Source organism: Phalaenopsis equestris, unplaced genomic scaffold, assembly GCF_001263595.1.
Source record: "Phalaenopsis equestris unplaced genomic scaffold, ASM126359v1 Scaffold215229, whole genome shotgun sequence".
NCBI classification, from domain to species: domain Eukaryota; kingdom Viridiplantae; phylum Streptophyta; class Magnoliopsida; order Asparagales; family Orchidaceae; genus Phalaenopsis; species Phalaenopsis equestris.
The window spans coordinates 331,167-349,503 of NW_018233946.1; the positions used below are offsets into that span (position 1 = coordinate 331,167).

The 18,337-nt window shown below is 33.0% G+C and overlaps 1 pseudogene; it reads left to right on the forward strand.

Moving 5' to 3' along the window:
• Window positions 1–3,897: 3,897 nt before the first annotated feature.
• The window catches only part of LOC110037103, a 17,080-nt pseudogene continuing 2,640 nt past the window's right edge, over window positions 3,898–18,337 (forward strand).

Genomic DNA, 18,337 nt, shown 5'->3' on the forward strand with positions numbered 1-18,337 from the left:
CTAAGGAAAGGCTTTCTAAAGAAAGGCTACAAAGGATTTGCTTTAAGAAAGAGTTTTCAGATAAGTTTATCTTATTTATCAGTGTTGTATGAACTTTCTTTTATATATGAAATTTGTGTTTTGTTATTTCTTTATCTTGAAGTCTTAGTAGTTTTGTGTGTTCTTGCATAGAATTCGAATATTAATTGATTATATTTAATTAAAATTTACACAATCTATCGCAACAAAAAGTCGGATCATAGATCCCCCTTGATGCAGTGTTCTTGTCCTTCCTTGTAATACTTCATGCATTGGTGCAATAATGACGGGACCATATTATGCTAAAAAATCCATGGTCAACCAAGCAAAGTGTTGAAAGAGGTTTCTGCATTGATGATATGGAACTTAGAGGTTATTACTAGCTTACCAACCTTCATGAGCAGTGTAATCAATCCAAGTGCTCTTTTTCCCTTCTGATTGAATCCCATTAATATCATCTTATCGGCAGTAAGCTTCTATGGGTCAATATCCAAATATGCTAACGTCCATAGACTAATTAAGTTGAGTGACGCCCCTGGAACTACCAAAACTCTGAAAAGCACGAATATGTCAATGTTGACAAAAATGTAAAGTGGTCGATTGTGGTTGGTAGTACCAAGTAGCAAGTCTTTATCAGTGAAAGTTACCACAGGCTGCTCCTTTAACAAACAAACTTCATCTGAGGATATGGTGGACAACTGAGTTAAGCAAATTTCTGGATTAAGTAAAGCCTTGATCAGAGATTCACTCATCTCCTTTGACAGAATTAGAGCTTTATAGATGCATAGTTTGGCCGGAAACTTCCTAAGATGAGCTAGCACATTATAATCCGCTTTACTGGAACCTCCAATTTTCTCTTGAGCATGTGTTTCTTCCATTGGTGAAGGTGGCTCTTCTGGAGTAACAACTTATTTTCCATTTTCTATTGGACGCATTATAGCGGGTAACACTTTCCCACTTCTCAGGTTCACTTTTGTGCTATCTTCTTCTTTTGACGTCGTATGCCACTCTTTTTATTTTGCTTCTGAATCAGAGAAGTCCAAGTTGATTGCAATCAGTATTCCTTGGCACTGGAGGACCGGCTCCTCACTCTTTGAGCTGTCATAGCCGGCGTTGTCGACATCTTCTTCATTTTTGTTAGAGTGTCCATCTGGCTAAAGTATGATTTGAGGATCATTCTGGGAATCAAAATCGATGTTAGATTGGTTGTATTTAGTTACGGTTGCCTTGATGAAATCTATAGGGCTATTATAAAAAAGAAGAAGACATGATTGTCGAAAGAGAGAGAAGCTCCATAATGTAATGGCAAAAGAATAAAATCATGATAGTAAAAACCCCTTATAAAAGTGGCGAGTGAACCACAACTGTCAAATAAAAAGGCTAAAAAAAACATGGAATGTTAAAGGCCTAAGAAGTAGATCCGATAGAACGAAATCACACACAAGAATCAAAGAAAACAATTGACATTATAATACTCTAAAATTTACTACAACAAGTCCAAATATTGAAAGTTATATTAATTTGAAGGGGAGAGAAAAAAGAAGTTAACCTAAGTTGGTGAGCTTTTGAAGTAAGGATCTCTTCCTTAAGTCCACACGACCTTGGTGAATGAAGGCCATCGACTGCTTTAACACACCGACCTCTTTGTCTAGAGAATCCAGTAGAGCCGACTAACTAGTAGCTTCTACAATAGAAGCTACAGTCGTCATACAAATGAGAGTGTAATCAACTTCTTTCTGAAGGTATGAGACCACTCCACGATCCCCTAAAACTCTCTTCTCCTTCAGCTGTCCCACCTACTCATACTCGAGAGCCCTTTATGCAGCTACGATGATCAACCCTCTCTATGTCCACACCAGGGTCATACTGATTGACTTCTCCATTCATCTGCTTGTCACACCCAAGCTAAAGCTCAGAGCCGCGTTTAGGTTCAATAGGGTTGATCAGTCTACACAGTATCCAAGACCACAAAATGCGTCAAGAATATGACTTCCCATAATTAAAAGAAGGGGATTGTATAATATTGTTTATCTACACTCCTCATAACCTTTGCCTATTGAATTTAACCGTTCAGAAATCTTTGAAACTGTAGGTAAGGATGGATCATAACAATCTGGTTTGAAGGGACTTGGTTCACCAACCGAGAAGGTAACCTTCACTCAAACTAACTGTTTATTTTCTCCTCCAAAACCATAGCAACATCCACCGACTCAAAGACAATGACTACATCTACCGTGGTCATCCGGACAAACCTTCTTGGTCAAAAGCCATGTTGACTCTTTTCGGTTTCTCTATGACCCTTTGCTTTTTCTCGCCTTCTCCACACTTATGCTCACTGCACATGTTATGTAGTAAAAGTCTACTTTGGAATGTCAGTTTACGAATGAGTAAGATCCGTCATTGCAAGTTTTCAAGAAACAAAGACATGACTGAGCTTGGGGAAAAAATGAGAGAGTTGGATCAAACGAAATTCAACAGACTTCTCATCACTATATTTATAATATTTAGAAGCCCAAAATTTAAACAAGTATTTGCATTATGGGCATTTATTTATATCTCAAAGCTAATTATTTAAATTTAATTCTTTTGTTCTTATCACATCACCGCTTCCTAAGATACGAGAGAGAAAATCGAGAAATTGAATATGTACAATTGAAAAGTGGCTACCCAGATCATCACAGATTGAATGACTTTGGATTCATCCATCGACGAAAGCAATTTTAGATAAATGGAGCTAAAGAAAAGCGGCGTCGACTTAGGATGACAGACAATCAAACACATCAGTAAGCATCATGGAGGATGAGCACTAAAGCCTGAGTGTTGAAGGCTAAATAACTGAAGATCAGACACTCGAGTCTTCATGCATTAATAGCTCAATTGGATGTTGATTTCTCTAAGACCCCAATTTCGATAATGGTAGGACTATTAAAATCAAATTGTGCACACCTAGAGACCTAAGATAAGATAGAACAAAATATGTCATTTTATAAGGGTCAACCATTATAAATAAGGAGTATTAAATGTAAAACAAGACTCTTGATCATGATTTTGATACTTTTCTTCAACCTTGATTTATTTGTCAAAAAAAATTATTTTCTCTACTCATCCTCATCCTCATCCGGCTCTTTCTCCTCTCCAAATTAGCTTCCATTCCACTTTCTTTAAGGAACAAATCTTAAAAAAATTATTTGTATAATATAAAATCAAGTTTAAAAATTCTTAAAATCTTAAATTAGCCCAATTCACTCCCTTCTTATACACCTCTGTAGTTACATTAACTTTAAAAAGTTGTCACTGAATAAGAGGCTATCCCTAATTAGGATAATTTTATCAAATTCTAGACCTATATTTTAAATAAAATAGAAGTTATTATTGGTAGTAAATGATGCATTGATAAGAACATTTCTACAATAGACATTATATAATTGATACGAGATATAATTATTTTTTGAAAATATATAATAAAGATAAGAATTCAACACATCATTATACAACATATATTTTAGAAATTAAAAAATACTAATTAAAAAAAATTAGATACATAAAATTAGTCATGAAAATTTAAAATTATAAAATAAAAAAATATATAATGATAATAAAAGGTAAATTAAAACATTACTTTGTATTTTTGGCAAAAAAAAAAAAAAAAAAAAAAAAAAAAATAAAACTAAAACAATGAAGAAAATTTAACAATTACGAAAAAAATATTTTATCTTTATTTTATATTGTTTATTAAATTATATAATTTGCTAAAATTAAAAAAAAAATCAAAATTAATTATTATTAATGAAGAATATTAGTATTCTTGGTGCGTCATAATTGAACTGCAAGGCGTAAAGTGAAATTCCTAAAGAAGAAGATTCTCTTAAAAATAATCTATTGTTTTCAGAAAGTGAGCCCCGCTGCGCCAGCTTTAAACTCGCCTGCGATTTGATTTATTGCCCTCACCATTTTCTCCTGCTTACCTTTTTTTTTTTGGTTTTTTCTTTCTTTTCTCGAGTGTGCCCGCCCATTTTCCCCTGTTCTGACACCACCTTTGTACCATCAATATTCTTCTTCGTGTGTAGGAAGGCTTGTTTGAGCTCCGGTCGCCTGCGCCCCAAAGGTCAGTCCCTCTTCTACGTTATCGATCTCCTGTCTGTAAAGTTTCCCTTGTCAGGTTCCGCTACTTTCGTGTTTTTCTTCATGTTTTTGATGCTCTTGTGTTCTGTGGATGCTTGATCTATCAATGTTTTCCGTGGTTTGGATTATTATGTGAGGTGCTCATTCGGGCTTATTGTGGACGAGAAAAGAACCCTGCGTGGTTTGTGGTTGCTTTTTGACATTTTGATGAGAAGCTCTGACGGTTCGTATACGTTTCTCTTTGACCAACCGTTTGAAGTGTGAGATCGCTTGATTGAAATTCTTGTGCTTCTAATCCGATTTTATTTGATGCATTATACTTTTTAGTGCTAGGATTCTCCTGTTTTTATTTGGATTCACGGTAACAGGGCATTGCATTTGCAGCCTTTCTTCCTCTGGTGGATCTAGTTGAAGTTCAACCCACCTTGTACAGCATTTTTGTGAAAATAAGGATTCTTTATGATTTGAGGACATCACTTGTTCTATTTTAAAGACATGATGTGGATCTGAGTAACATTTGCATTATTTTGCTCTAAATCGAAAAAATATGGATGGAATCTGCATGCATGTCGTGTGAATGTTCCATGTTCTAGACAGTTTTTGGGAAGGGATTGGCTTTTCTGCTTCCGTGCTGTTCCTCTTTATTGAGTTGAATGTTTAGTGTTTCTATTCTTGTTATTATTATTATTATTATTTTTTTTGTTTCTTTATGCTTTTGTTTATCATAGGATTATGACCTTCAATATCTGATTCATGCAATCAGGAAGTGTGTATAGATTCAGTTTTCTAGTTTTTTTTTTTCTTAATCATTATTTTATAAATTGATGTGCAAAATGCCCTCATTCTCTTTTACTACTTAATTTGAAAAATATCAGAAGAACATTGATTTATGTTGTATTTAGAAAATTTATTTTTATTATGCTTATGCACGTACATGAATTTACATTACTAATCTGACTGCATTCTACTGATACACTCCACTAGCATTGCATTGCTCTCTTAATCATTTGGAACAAATATTGTTTAATTTTTTTTAAACATTTATTTGCCACTGTATCATTTAGTTACGAAGACATTATATTCCTTTTAGTTTGTTAACCATCTAGATTCTCTAGTATAGTTGCAATCTTATTCAACTTGCTTTGTGTTTTCAAATTTAATTTTTTCATTGATAAAGCCATTTTACACTGATTCTAGAAGTTATTTGTTGAAATTCAGTTCTGGTTGCACAATATCTATTCACAACTCAAATTTAGTAAGAATTCTCAAGTACAGGTCAATGACCTTCGATCATGACTGGGTATGCTCGTTATTGTGCAAACTATTCCAAAATTTTTTAATATTTTGATGTTGTTTTTCCCTGAATACATCATCATTTTTTGTGAGTTGTTCGTTTCAAAATGCACTTTTCAGGAAAATGAGTTGATTTACATAAAATTAATGGGTTATTGTTGCCAATTTTTAGTGGCTTTGTTCAAGTGCCATTGAACCTTCTCAAATATTTTCCAGCAATGGATTGTTTTAACTTTAATTTGTCATCTCTAATCACGATTTATCCTTCTGAAGAAATTTTTGTTTATAAATATCATTTAAGTAATGGATTAAATGCAAAATGTTTTACATTTGCAATATATTCAATTTTGTAAAATTAAATCTGAATTTGAGTTTACATCAAAACATATTTATGAATCTAAAATGAAAATTGAAGAAGAGTTTACAGTTGAGTATGGAATTGAATTTGAGTGTGAGATCATTTTTGATGTTTAAAACTAAATTATGATTTGAATCTATTCGTTATTTTGAAATTGATCACTTTGTATAAACTAATGCTGATAAATCAATCAAATAATTTTATAGTTTAACTTTTAAGCATCTATTGAAAATATTTATACATCTATGCGCAATGATGATATTGACATTGCTTTTGATTTTTGGTATCTTGACATGCATAAATAAGTGGTATCTTATTGAGAATTCCAACTATATCAACATAACCATCGATTTATTTATGATACTTGTTTTCAGGAAAACTTTAAGTTTAAACTTTGTTTATTTGGCTAAATCTAAAGGTACATATTTAAATCATTTGTATTCACTTTCTTTAAAGAGATTTTTTATCCTTATTATAGACAAATTACATTTATGTAGATTGTTGGTTAGCTATCAAAAGAAAATTAAATGGAATTTGAAAATATCAACTTTTAAGTTTTCACCTTTTTTTTTTCTTCAGGAATTAGTGATGGTAGTCATTAAAATGTATTTTTCTTTGCATGCACTATTTTAGTCATATGCTTTATTTGAATGTGACTATTTAAAACTATCCTTAGTTAAAATTATCCTAATGTATTAGAATTAAATGAAAATATGGCACTCAACAAGATGCAATGGAGAAAAAGGATTCATGTAGTCGACCCCACTTAGTGGGATAAAGGCTTGTTGTTGTTGTTGTTAGTTGTTATAATTATAAGTCTATTGTAGATGTGTATGGGATATATTGAATTCAAACTAGGTGATTAGATAACACTCTATTTAAAATTTGAAAGATTTTGTATGAGAATCCTTTGCAAAATAATAGTGGCAAAAATAAGTCCATCTAAAGTTTTACAACTAATTGGATGAATGTTTACATGTTAGAAATATCTAAAAAGTTCTATATTAGTTTAATTTTTATTGTGTTTAATTTGGTTTTATCATGAACAATTAACCAATGCCTTGTATTATTTTATCTCTTCCTCTCTCCTTTGAGATTCACATCTAATGCATCATTTATAAAATTCATAGATAATGACACTAATATTATTCTCAAAGCTATTCTTGAAGATTTTTTTCTTGAAAGTTATCGGAGATGAAATTATCCTTACTACTGGTAGTGGATATGAGAGTTACTTCATGCAGTGGAGAGATAGCCTTACATGTGATTATTTATGGATAAGTTTAAGCACCGGAACTATGAACATATTCATTAGCAAAATGTTGGCTAATTAATGTCTAAGCCTAATTTTTAAAGCCTAGTCGAATTGATATGGGTTCCTCCTACATCTTGTAGGCTTGCCAATTCTTATGGCAATTCAATATCTTTGGCTTCTTTTTATTGTGCAAACTCATTCCCATGACTTATATTTGTTTCTTCATATGTCGTTTTGTTCAATGTTATTCTGTGATCTTCTTTATGAATTTTATTGCTCGCTATTGCAATATTTGTGCGTGCTTTATGATCTTTCTTGCATGTTTATGACATGCTTTTCTTCTATTATTGCTTTCTCAGTGAGGCTTTTTGTGTTTATTTGGTTCTAGTAATTATTGCTATCAAATTTTGGAGTGAAATTTTGTCTACTATTAATGGTTGTTATGAGAGGCACTTTATGATGTGGAGAACTAACTTATTTGTGATTATTAATGGATAATTTTAAATGAAATCCAGAACTGTGTGCATATTTTTTGGAATAATATTTAACAATTCATCTAACAATAATTCTTTCAAGCCTAGTAGAGGTAATATGGGTTTCTCGTAAAGTTTTTTGGTTTCTTCAGATTCAAGAAGCTCCCTCCTTCGATTTCTAGTTGTTGTCCCCTTACCATTCTTTTTATTAGTGATTTTTCTAATCATTTTTATGAATTTTTTATCCTTATATTACTACATTTGTGGCTGCTCTTTGATGTTTCTTTTTCGTTTATAGTGTGAGTTTCTTCTGTTACTTCTTTTAGGGTTTAGCTATTAGTGATTATTGCAATAAGATATTTTTTATTTTTATTGGGAAGGTAAAATGTTTTATCGGATTTTTTATTTATAAAAAGAGAAAGGCCAACTTGGTCCCTAGACTTTTTGAGGGGGTCATTTTAGTCCTAAACTTTATATTGTGTTTAAGATAATCGTTTGATTCTGTAAATATAATCCAGAAAATCCCATATGTTGAAATTTGATGGAAATTTTAGCCAAAGTTGACGTTGAAGGTGCTAAGTAAGGGTATTTATCTTGAGTAAGGGTATTTTTGATATCTTGAGTATCTATACACCTTTTAAAATTTTAAATTGTCGTATTAACCTCCATTTTGAATTCAATGATAGAGGAGGCTTTCACATGTATCAACTAAGAATTGAGTGCTTCAAAAGAAAGGGACATCATACCAGTGGATAAATTTGTGGATTGAGATGATTTATTTTTTAATTTTACATAAAATTTACTTTTATCTTGCTTCCATTGAGTTCATATTTTATTGTTTTAAAATGTGATAATTTTTAAGTCTGATGAAATGCATTTCATTTTTTTTAAGTTTTTGAAGTTCTTGTTAATTTTATATGTATACTTTTTGATTTCATTGAAATGAGTTTCATCACATAGGAAGGGATTATTTGGGACAATATTTAAGGACTCAAGAGGCTGTGTTGAACACATTAGATATTCTAGGACTAAAATGTCTATATGCAAATACTGAGTACAATCAATTTTGATCCAAATGAAGTCCTAGTTGGCTGTGCTTTTTCTTTTGCTGTTGGGTGTCAATTTCTATATTAAAGGGGAGCTAGATTATTGGAAAAATATTCTCTCTCTTTGCAAACATGTGGTTTACTTTTTCAGATTTTGGTGATTTTTTTCCTTAAATTTTCTTCATTAGTACAACTTCAGCCATTGGATTGATTCCGTGCTTGATTTTATCAAATTAAAAAAAATTAATTTTTAATGAGTGCATGAATTTTAACTCATTGCATGTATTTATTGGTTTTGAATTTCTATTTGTTAGTGGAAGGGTGTTACTTTTTTATTTGAATTGGCTTCAATGAATGTAGGTATTTTGACTTTTGAAGTTTTGCCTGCATGTTACATTTATTTTTGCATTTTCTAGTAAATATTCGTTAAAATTTCTGGATTCTAAAATGTTCTTCATTAGCTAAGCCCTTCTGCACTATTCATTATGATGAAGTAAACATTAGTCATTGTGACAAGAGATAGATGATTTATTTAAAAAAAAAAAGCCACATGAATTTCTTAGTTTTATCAAATTCAAAAAAAATTAATTTTTAATGAGTGCATGAATTTTAACTCATTGCATGTATTTATTGGTTTTGAATTTCTATTTGTTAGTGAAGGGTGTTACTTTTTTATTTGAATTGGCTTCAATGAATGTAAGTATTTTGACTTGTGAAGTTTTGCCTGCATGTTACATTTATTTTTGCTTTTTATAGTAAATATTAGTAAAAAATTCTGGATTCTAAAATGTTCTTCATTATTATGATTAAGTAAACATTAGCATTGTGATAAGAGATGATTTATTTAAAAAAAAGAAGCCACATGAATTTCTTAATTGTAATTTTGTGCATTTTCTGTACGCCTTACTCATCTCATATTCACTGGTCATTTTCTTGAGGCAAGGTTACTTGACCAGTCTTTTAAAAAAATGCCACTCAAATGATTGATTGGATTCATTCTAGCACAAATTCTTTAATTTGTCTTGACAACTAACCTTTCAATAACTTCTACTGGTTTTGTTCGTCATTCTTGAGCCTTCTAAGTAAACTGGTTTGAGTGCACATGCACATAGTTGAGTGATTTATTAAACATCTCATTCAAATGAATAATGAAAACGTTATAGCATATGCAACAAATATACCAGTTTTTTTCTAAAAAAAAGTGATTTTAGTTATTACAATTTATAAGGAAACTATTGTATTCGAAAGTAATTTTGAGATGCATGAGTCAAGTCCTATTAGTAGTTCATATTTTTTGGTTTATGCAAGATACAACTTACATTTGAAATCAATATTCTGAATATATATATTTTTTTAATTTGCTTTAGTGCACATATGTTTATAAAACTTGAAATCAATGTTTGTTTTATGGTTTAAAGTTGAAATTGTGTTTGATAATTATTGGCTTGAATTTTGGCTAAATGTTAAAATTGGAGTGTGTTCACCAAGAGAAGGGTGCTCATTGAGGTGAGGAGCTTCTTGAACACTTAAATAATGTTGGGAATGTGTTAAAGTGGTGGTTCAAGTTTTGGACTTAATTGGGTGTTAGCTTGGAAATTTTGCACGTGAAGGAGCTATTCAAGTTCTATGAATTTGGGGCTGTTTAAAAATTTTCCTTATTGCTTTTAAGGCTGTTGGGGACTAGTTGACTTGTTAGAGGGTTGATTTGGAGTTTTTGGTGGAATTATGAGGCCTTTAGAGGGTTGTGGTGGTAGGAGACCTCAGACTATCTCGATTTTGGTTATTTTGATATGATCTGATTTAGCTTTTTAGGAAGCATCTTTATTGAAAGCTAAATAGTGGAAACGAATTTGAAGGGTTAATTTATGATATGGAGTAAATTAGCTTATTTGGAGGGGTTAAGAGGTCGGCCAGGGTTATTAGTTTTAGTGAATATGATAGGTATTGATTTTTTGTAATGGTAATGATGGCTAAACTGGAAGCATAGTGGTTAGTCTAGTGGTTGTTTTATGATATAAGAAATGGGTGAGATGTAGGGAAGAGTTATTGGGTGAGTGTGAGTGTGGTTTGTGGGTGGAAGGGTTGGATTTATGGAGGTTAGGTGAAGAGAGAGGAGTTATGGTCATTGAATGTGGGGATGCTTCCAAGCCACTTGTATGCGAAGATTGGGGCTCGGAGGAAGAGTGATAGGGTTTTTAAGAAATGCTAGAATTATGAGGAAATTTCTTAGATAAGCAGATGAAGATGAGCTTTCACCAATAATTTCTTAGGGAGAGAGAGCGAGTCCAGTAAGCACAAAAGAATTTCAAATTTTAGAATTTTGTGAATGTTAAAAATTAACTTTTATTCATTCATATTCCTATTTATAGACTAATATAACCCATTCAACATTTAAATTATTTTGAGGGAGAGACTTGTGGTGGTAGAAGTGTCCAATGACGTAAAATGAAGATATCGAGCATTTATGACAATTCATACATCCAGTGCATGATCATCGCTTCCACTCCCGTTCTCGAAACCTCTAGACAATTCACACATGCATATTTTAAAAAAGAAAATTGAATTCTTAAAACCTAAAATATGGGCTAAAAATTGAATATTCGTCATGATAATAGTTTGGGCTTGGACCTAACTTGAGATCTTGTCTAATTCCTTTAAAAATTTCATTGCGCTTCATTCTTATTTCGTTAGGTTCCACTCCATGCCAAATAGAGAAGCTAATGCAAGCTATGTTAAAATATGCCATAAATAAAGATATAAAATACTTAGATAAACTAAGCCTCATTTTATCTTTGATTGCCTAATAAGCAAATCTATAATAGGCTAATCCATACAAAGTGAAGCAAAACAAAATTAAGTTATGGTAAGACTAGCCTAGCTGAATCTTCTTAAACATACCTTAGCAAAGCATAGCAAAGTAGTCAAGCAAATCCAAGCTAGGTCAGTCTAGCTAAAGCTGAACCAAGCAAAACTAAGCCTTGTTAACCTTTTGTTGGCCTGCTTATTTGTTTTTCTTATGATTGTCTAAATCATGTGATTGATTTTCTTGATGTTTTGCATTAATTCTCGTGTTCACGTAAATTTTTCTCTATAGTGTTGAAATCCAGGTAATCCTCAATAAGTTTTAGTGGTCAACCTCTCTAGCTTTTCTTTAGTTAATTAAGTGTTCATAGTACGCAATCCATCTTTGCACAGCTTTAAAAATTTATGTTCTATTTGTTGGCCTTTATCAATCTCATCATCTTTGCACAGCTTTTCTTTAGTTAATAATGTAATCTGCCTCCAAGAGAATGGGTGATTTGTAATAATGGAATCAACTATATTGTTGGATTACACAAAATTATTACGTTTAAATTATTTCTAAAGAGATTTATTATATGTGCAATTATAGAGTATCTAGAGGGGGCATTCCAAAATTATATTGATGGGAGCATATTGCAAATTTACATTTCCTTCCCATTCGTCTGTGACAAACTTGAAACACATGTTAAAGTTACAAACTATCATAACATTCTTGCATTGGTGAACAACATCTTCCAATATAAGTCACCTCAGCTTTGGATACACTGATATCCACATATCTTCCATCAATTGTACCAAGGAAGTCCCATACCACATTATTTTCTCATTAAAGGTGCTAAAAAATTATATAATTTCATTTTTATGAGTTTATCTTGAAGTAGGGCATATAATGATAGTTATGTGATATCTCGGTAGATGGACTCAAATCGGATCTTGGTGCTTATGATACGAGATGGTAAGCTAATAAGTGCATCTAAACAAATGCTGAAATATCTACTAATTATTTCAACAAAATGTTGAAAACACTCACATGTTGCTCTTATTGAATTTGTGTGATAATATATAAAGTATTATCCATATCACTTCTCTTGTCAGTGTTCTTGAAGAGCCTTGGAGATGGTGATAAGTCTGCAAAACTGGTGAAAGATCAATAAAGACTATTACGACATATGAAATATACTTTGAAATCTCCTCGTATTTTCTGCTAGTAGCTCCCCAATCAATTTATTTGCAATGCATGTTATTGTCATTGAAGGAATCTTACATATGTATGTTTCTTAGTACATATTAATTAAACATGCAAGAGTATGTATAGCCTTCTCGTAAAGCTCTTGTTTATTGTCAGTCATAACTGTAGCAACACAAGCAAAATTTATCAAGCAACACTTATAAGAATGACCTCAATTGAAAATATAGCAAATCATATAATATTATACAAAAAGAAAATAATACATGAATTTATACACAATATAGAGAAATTCATAAAATAACACATATAAATCCGGCCAAAAATAAATATGGATGTCTGATAATCACAAATCATTCTAAACTGTTAACCTTGACCCTTTACAAAGATTCAACCTTCACAACATGAACCCTTTGTTCAATTGCAATTGACATGCACTTTTCTCTTTTAATAGGGTCTTTACGCAATCTAGTGGAGTTAAGTACAGTGACATGTCATTCTAAACTTTATATCTCTCAAGCGTTCTAATGACATCAGAAATGGAAGCAGTTTAATGTGAATAACTTGACCCATAAGACATTTAACCATGTTGTAACTAGTTGAGAAATTTGATCCCTTAGAAAAAAATATTTTGCTTGTGTTCTTTCTCCCCTGCATTGGTTGATCAGAATGTTGTCATTTTGTATGATTGGATCTATTGCATTCAACTTTGGTCTGGCATGAACCTTTCTCAAGGTCATTTGGATTTTCACTTTGTTGATATAGTCCATGAGTGCTCAAGGGGCCGTATAGTTTGTTAAAAATGAAATGTAATGTAAAAGGTTTATAAAGTACTATGATTATAATGTATTTGAAATGCTTTAGAGTTGTTTGGTTTACTGTAAAATAAACATAAGATTTTATATTTTTTTGTTTGGTTTGAATTAGATTGAAAACAATGTATTTCAAAATATATTTATTTATTTATCGGTGACGAGGGGTTGTGGCGGCCACCAAAGGAGGCGGAGAACTGCGGTGGTGGGCAGGAAGCTGACGACGGGCGACAGGTGGCGAGATGCAAGCGGTGGAAGGTGGGTTGCTAGCAGCAGAAGGTTGTGGTCGACAGCATGCGGCCTGCGGGAGGCAGGATGTGGACGGAGGCGGATGGGGAGCGAAAGGCAGGAGGCGGGCGGCAAGCGGTGGCGGGCGGTGTTTGACTGCGAAGACAGTGGGAGGCGGGCGGTGGCTGACTAGAGGTGACGGAGGGAGGCGTTGGCCTGTGAGAGGCGGTGGCCAGCGGGAGGCATTGGCCGGTGAGAGGCGCTGGCCGGCGAGAGGCTACTACGGGTGGTGGCTACGAGAGGCGACGATGGGCAACGACTGCAGGTTGACTAGCTATGGCTGTGGCTTGCGATCGACGATGGCGGGCTGCCATCAACGGGCGGGCGACAGCTGGTGGCGTGTGACTGGTGGCGGGGGGGGGTAGTGGGGTGGGGTTGCCTATTGGATTTAACATGAATGATGTAATTCAAATTCGACCAAATCGGTCTAATTCTAAATTCACCCAAAATGAATTACGGTTTAAAGTTCAAATTCATGCAAACTTTACATTGCATTTGTAATTTTTCAAACCAAATTCAATTTTCTCAAATTCCTGCAAATGAGTTAAAATACACCGCTAATTCAATTAACCAAACAGTCCCTAAATTAATAGGGGTTTCCTGTTCAGGAGCCCATGCATTGGTACTGTTAGCGATGACCCCAACGAACATTAGGTCTAGCTACTCCTCAAGTTTAGGATCAATGCTTTAAAGTTTGCATTTTTTTGCATCAGGTCAAGCTTCTCCTCAAGTTCAGGATTAATGCTTTCAAGTTTGATTTTTTTTTTTTTTTTGCATTTGGGACAACCTACATTTCATTGAAGTGAAAGTAATATTCATATTGACATGTACATACTTAGCAAGTTAAAGAGTGAATAATTAAAAAAATAAGTTCACATCCAATTTTTCCTTTCACTGTTCATTTGAAGTACTGATAGTCTTCTTTACGTGGTCCCAACCAAGTCTGTTTGATCCACATTTTAGCTCCATTCATGGCTTCCACTTTTTTTTTTTTTTTAATTGGTCTTATTTATTTTTTAGTTGACCATTGTCATATTCTCTTTCAGTTTTCTCACAAAAATTTTGTATTATATTTTGTCACTCTTGACCTATTTCAGATAAACATCACAAAAAATCAGTTTAACTTCTTTTGCCCATGTAACAGATAAACCGCCTTCTCTTGATTTGTCCGTTACGACTTATTAGTGAAGAAATATTACATAAAAACATGAGAAAAGAAAAGTAGTTATAAAAATTTGCAGCAGAAGCTTATATTCCATCTATAAACTGAAAAAAGAAAGCTTAAAATTAAAAAAAAAAAGATCATGCCCCAGAGTTAATTGAAGAGATAATCTGCCATTTGAACACGATGGTTAACCCATAGAAAAAGGAATTTTAGCTGCCTTAGAACAGTTTAGAACAAGCTCGTATATATCGAAAAACATAACATAAAGGCCTTCAAGAAGAATCTCAGGGTCATATTACTCTTCATAACCGTCTGAAGTGTTCCAGTTATGGAATAAAAAGACATGCATCCTGCTGAAAATAAATGTCAAGCTACCAAAAGATATTAATTAACATCCATGGGCATAAAGTAAAAGCTAAAGATATATTTGCATATCTCCATGAGGATTTTCTTGAGGGAATTTCAACAACATGACTATCGCATATTCTCAATTTCATCTATTCTAAACCGCTGCATTCTCATATACTATCAAAATTTAAGTAATGCCAACATCATGAGTCTTATATCCCTATTCTTAAAATATAATATAGTTAGTGCAGTGGCATTAGTTGCTACAGTTCATTGTAGGCTCACGAAATGGGTGATAACTAAGATTTAGTAGAAAAATTTTGACTGGATAGATGCCATTAACAAGTGTTGCATCAATTCAACTCATGTTCCCCTTAAAATGGCTAGAGTATAAATGACATACTCAGAAATTCAAAATACTGTACAACAATATGATCCTAACAGTAGCTTGCAACAAGCTAGCTGTAGATCCTAGATCGTAGAAGTAACACGAACCATTAACCGCACATTTTAGAAACTATTCATCTGGAAGCAAAGTAGATTGTTTACTGCCCAAACCCAAAATTTCGTAGAATATCACACAACTTACAACCCATACAAATCACAAAGAAGAACCACATCGAGTAATGCGTGAGGCCTTTCGGAAGAACCCAATTGCATAATTGCGGTGAACAGGGCCGCAAATCGTGCCATCCAAAGGTAAACACTAACAACAAACAACAAAGAGGAACGGGGAAGAAAGGAGGAGCGAAGTGCACTTTGGGAGGGATATTTACGGGTAGTTGTGATGTCAAAATGGAGGGAGAGACTTGCTTGCAATAGAACGATTTGCAAGAGTTCACGGATGCGGTGAAATCTCAAATCTTGCTTCTTGCTCGTTGCTCCACTTTTTTGGGTTTGAAGCCTGCAACTGCGGAGAAGGGTTGAGTGCTGGAAGGAGTATGCGTCAACGATGAGAGCTGGGAGCATGGTCAAGCAGGCGGGGCTCTAAGACAGAGTATGGGGGAAGTGAATGAGGAATTCAATCTAGAGTGGTGAGAGGCTAGGAAGTTCATTTGTATGGAAGCTTAGACGGAGTTGTGTTGGTCAATGCTTGGAGAGTCGAGCCAGAAAGATGAAGGAACCTTAATCGAAATTGAGGACTGCAATTTATTAACTGAGTTTGTAAAAACCATTTTTCCTCCCAGCTTCTACAAAATAAAATGTTTGCGACGCAACGTCAAAACGGACCACAGTGATAATACAACACCAAATAGACCCTACATCTTACTTGATCAAACTCTTTTGCTTTATTATCTCTATCCTTAGTTATCTATGTATCCCTTTTTCTCTCTCCTTACTATCAAGTCTAATATGCAATTCATCAAAACTATGACATATGATTTACTCATCACACTTTTTGTAGGGCTTATAAATAAAATCATTATAATTCTTGGTAGTATTTATTTATTTTTTGCTTTTAAAACTACATTTCTTTTTCTTAATAAGCTTATGTACCTTTTCACTCTACCACAAAATCTCTTAATTGTGTACAATTTATTTCGTCTCATAAAATTTTTACTTTAATCTTCTTTACGGAACCTATCATCTTACCCTACATTAGGTTTAACTCAATTAATAAATTTCAACATGCCTCTTATAGAAATTTATTTTGAAATATTAATGGTTTCTCACATTTTAAATGTTACCACCATATTATATAAAGATAATTTTTATTGTTTTATAAGCTCTTTATAATATACATTCGTAACTATTACTCTATATGGTGTGCTCATACTCTCTCCAAAAGTCACCTTACAAGTTTTGTGAGAAGTTTTTTTTTCCTTCCAAAGAGCTGCTTGGTTAACAGAATTATGAGTATACTGTAGAAGGAATGAATAAATTTTTAGAAAATCTTAGTGTTTGGTTGGAAGAAAAGCAGTGTAAAATTCAATCATATTACAAATTCACTGTCCAGTTTAATCTCAACTTATTTGGATTCGTTGGATTCTGGGCCAACTCCAAATAAATCACTCTATAAAGTGTTTTTTGTTGTCACGACTGTCATTCCTTGCTCTTGATTGGCCATCTTAATCGGCCTCGTGGTAGTTTTCGACCATCATTGTTGTTGTTGCAGCTTGCTCACCATTGGTCGATGGTTGTAGCAAGTCTGCCTACTACCGTAACTGCCTACTATATTTCATATTGATTTTATTTTTTTCAAAATAAACATAAAAATGTGAAGTTCTGTACTTATTTTACATCGAATCAAACAACTCAAAAATATTTCAATTATATTACATTTCAATTAAACTGTATCTCTTTTATGTTGTATTCCTTTTTCAGCATAACAATTAACATCTCCATAAGAATATATTTATTTGTGATTTTGTAACTTCATTTTGTAGTTATGAAGCGTTCTCACTTTTTAAAGTATTTGGTTACTATTACAAGAATAAAGTATTGCTTCTTTTGTATTTCTGTCTCTCATCTAATAGACATTATGAATCCGGCCATAACCTATTTTATTGTAACTTACAAGGCTCATTTAAATCACCTCTAATAAATAAAACTTTTATAGTAATTCATTCATCTTTTCTCAAAATTAATATTTCAAAATATCCTTTTGTCTGACTCGAGGAACACGAGATTGATTATTTTCATATTGTCCTTGTTTAATCTTTGAACTCTTCATCCAATGTTATCTCAACTCTATTCATGTCGTTAGCCCTTTTAATGTAGTAATTTATAGCCTTCTCCAATTTCCTTGACTTTTTCTTCTTTCCATTTTTTTCGTTGTAAAAAAGATATATTTATTATTCTTTTAATCATTTTGTTTATCAATTTTCTTGCCCAACTTATTCGAAGTCTCTAAAATTTCATTTTGCAGATCTATTATTAGGTTTAGAACTCATCAACCCTTGGCTGTTTTTTACCATAATCAAGTTATTTGTGGTGCATTGCAATAGGTTGATGCTTTACCCACCCCTGCTTACTTTTAACTGCAACATACTGAGTTCTACTGCTTCAACTAATGGGTTGTGCTGCATTATTCTTGGGGAACACACTAACATAGGGGTGTAAACGAACCGAACACGAACGAACAAAGCTTGTGTTCGTGTTCGGTTCGTTTAAAATTTAGTTTGTTTGAAATAAGCTCGTGTTCGTTTCTTAACGAACGAGCCGAACACG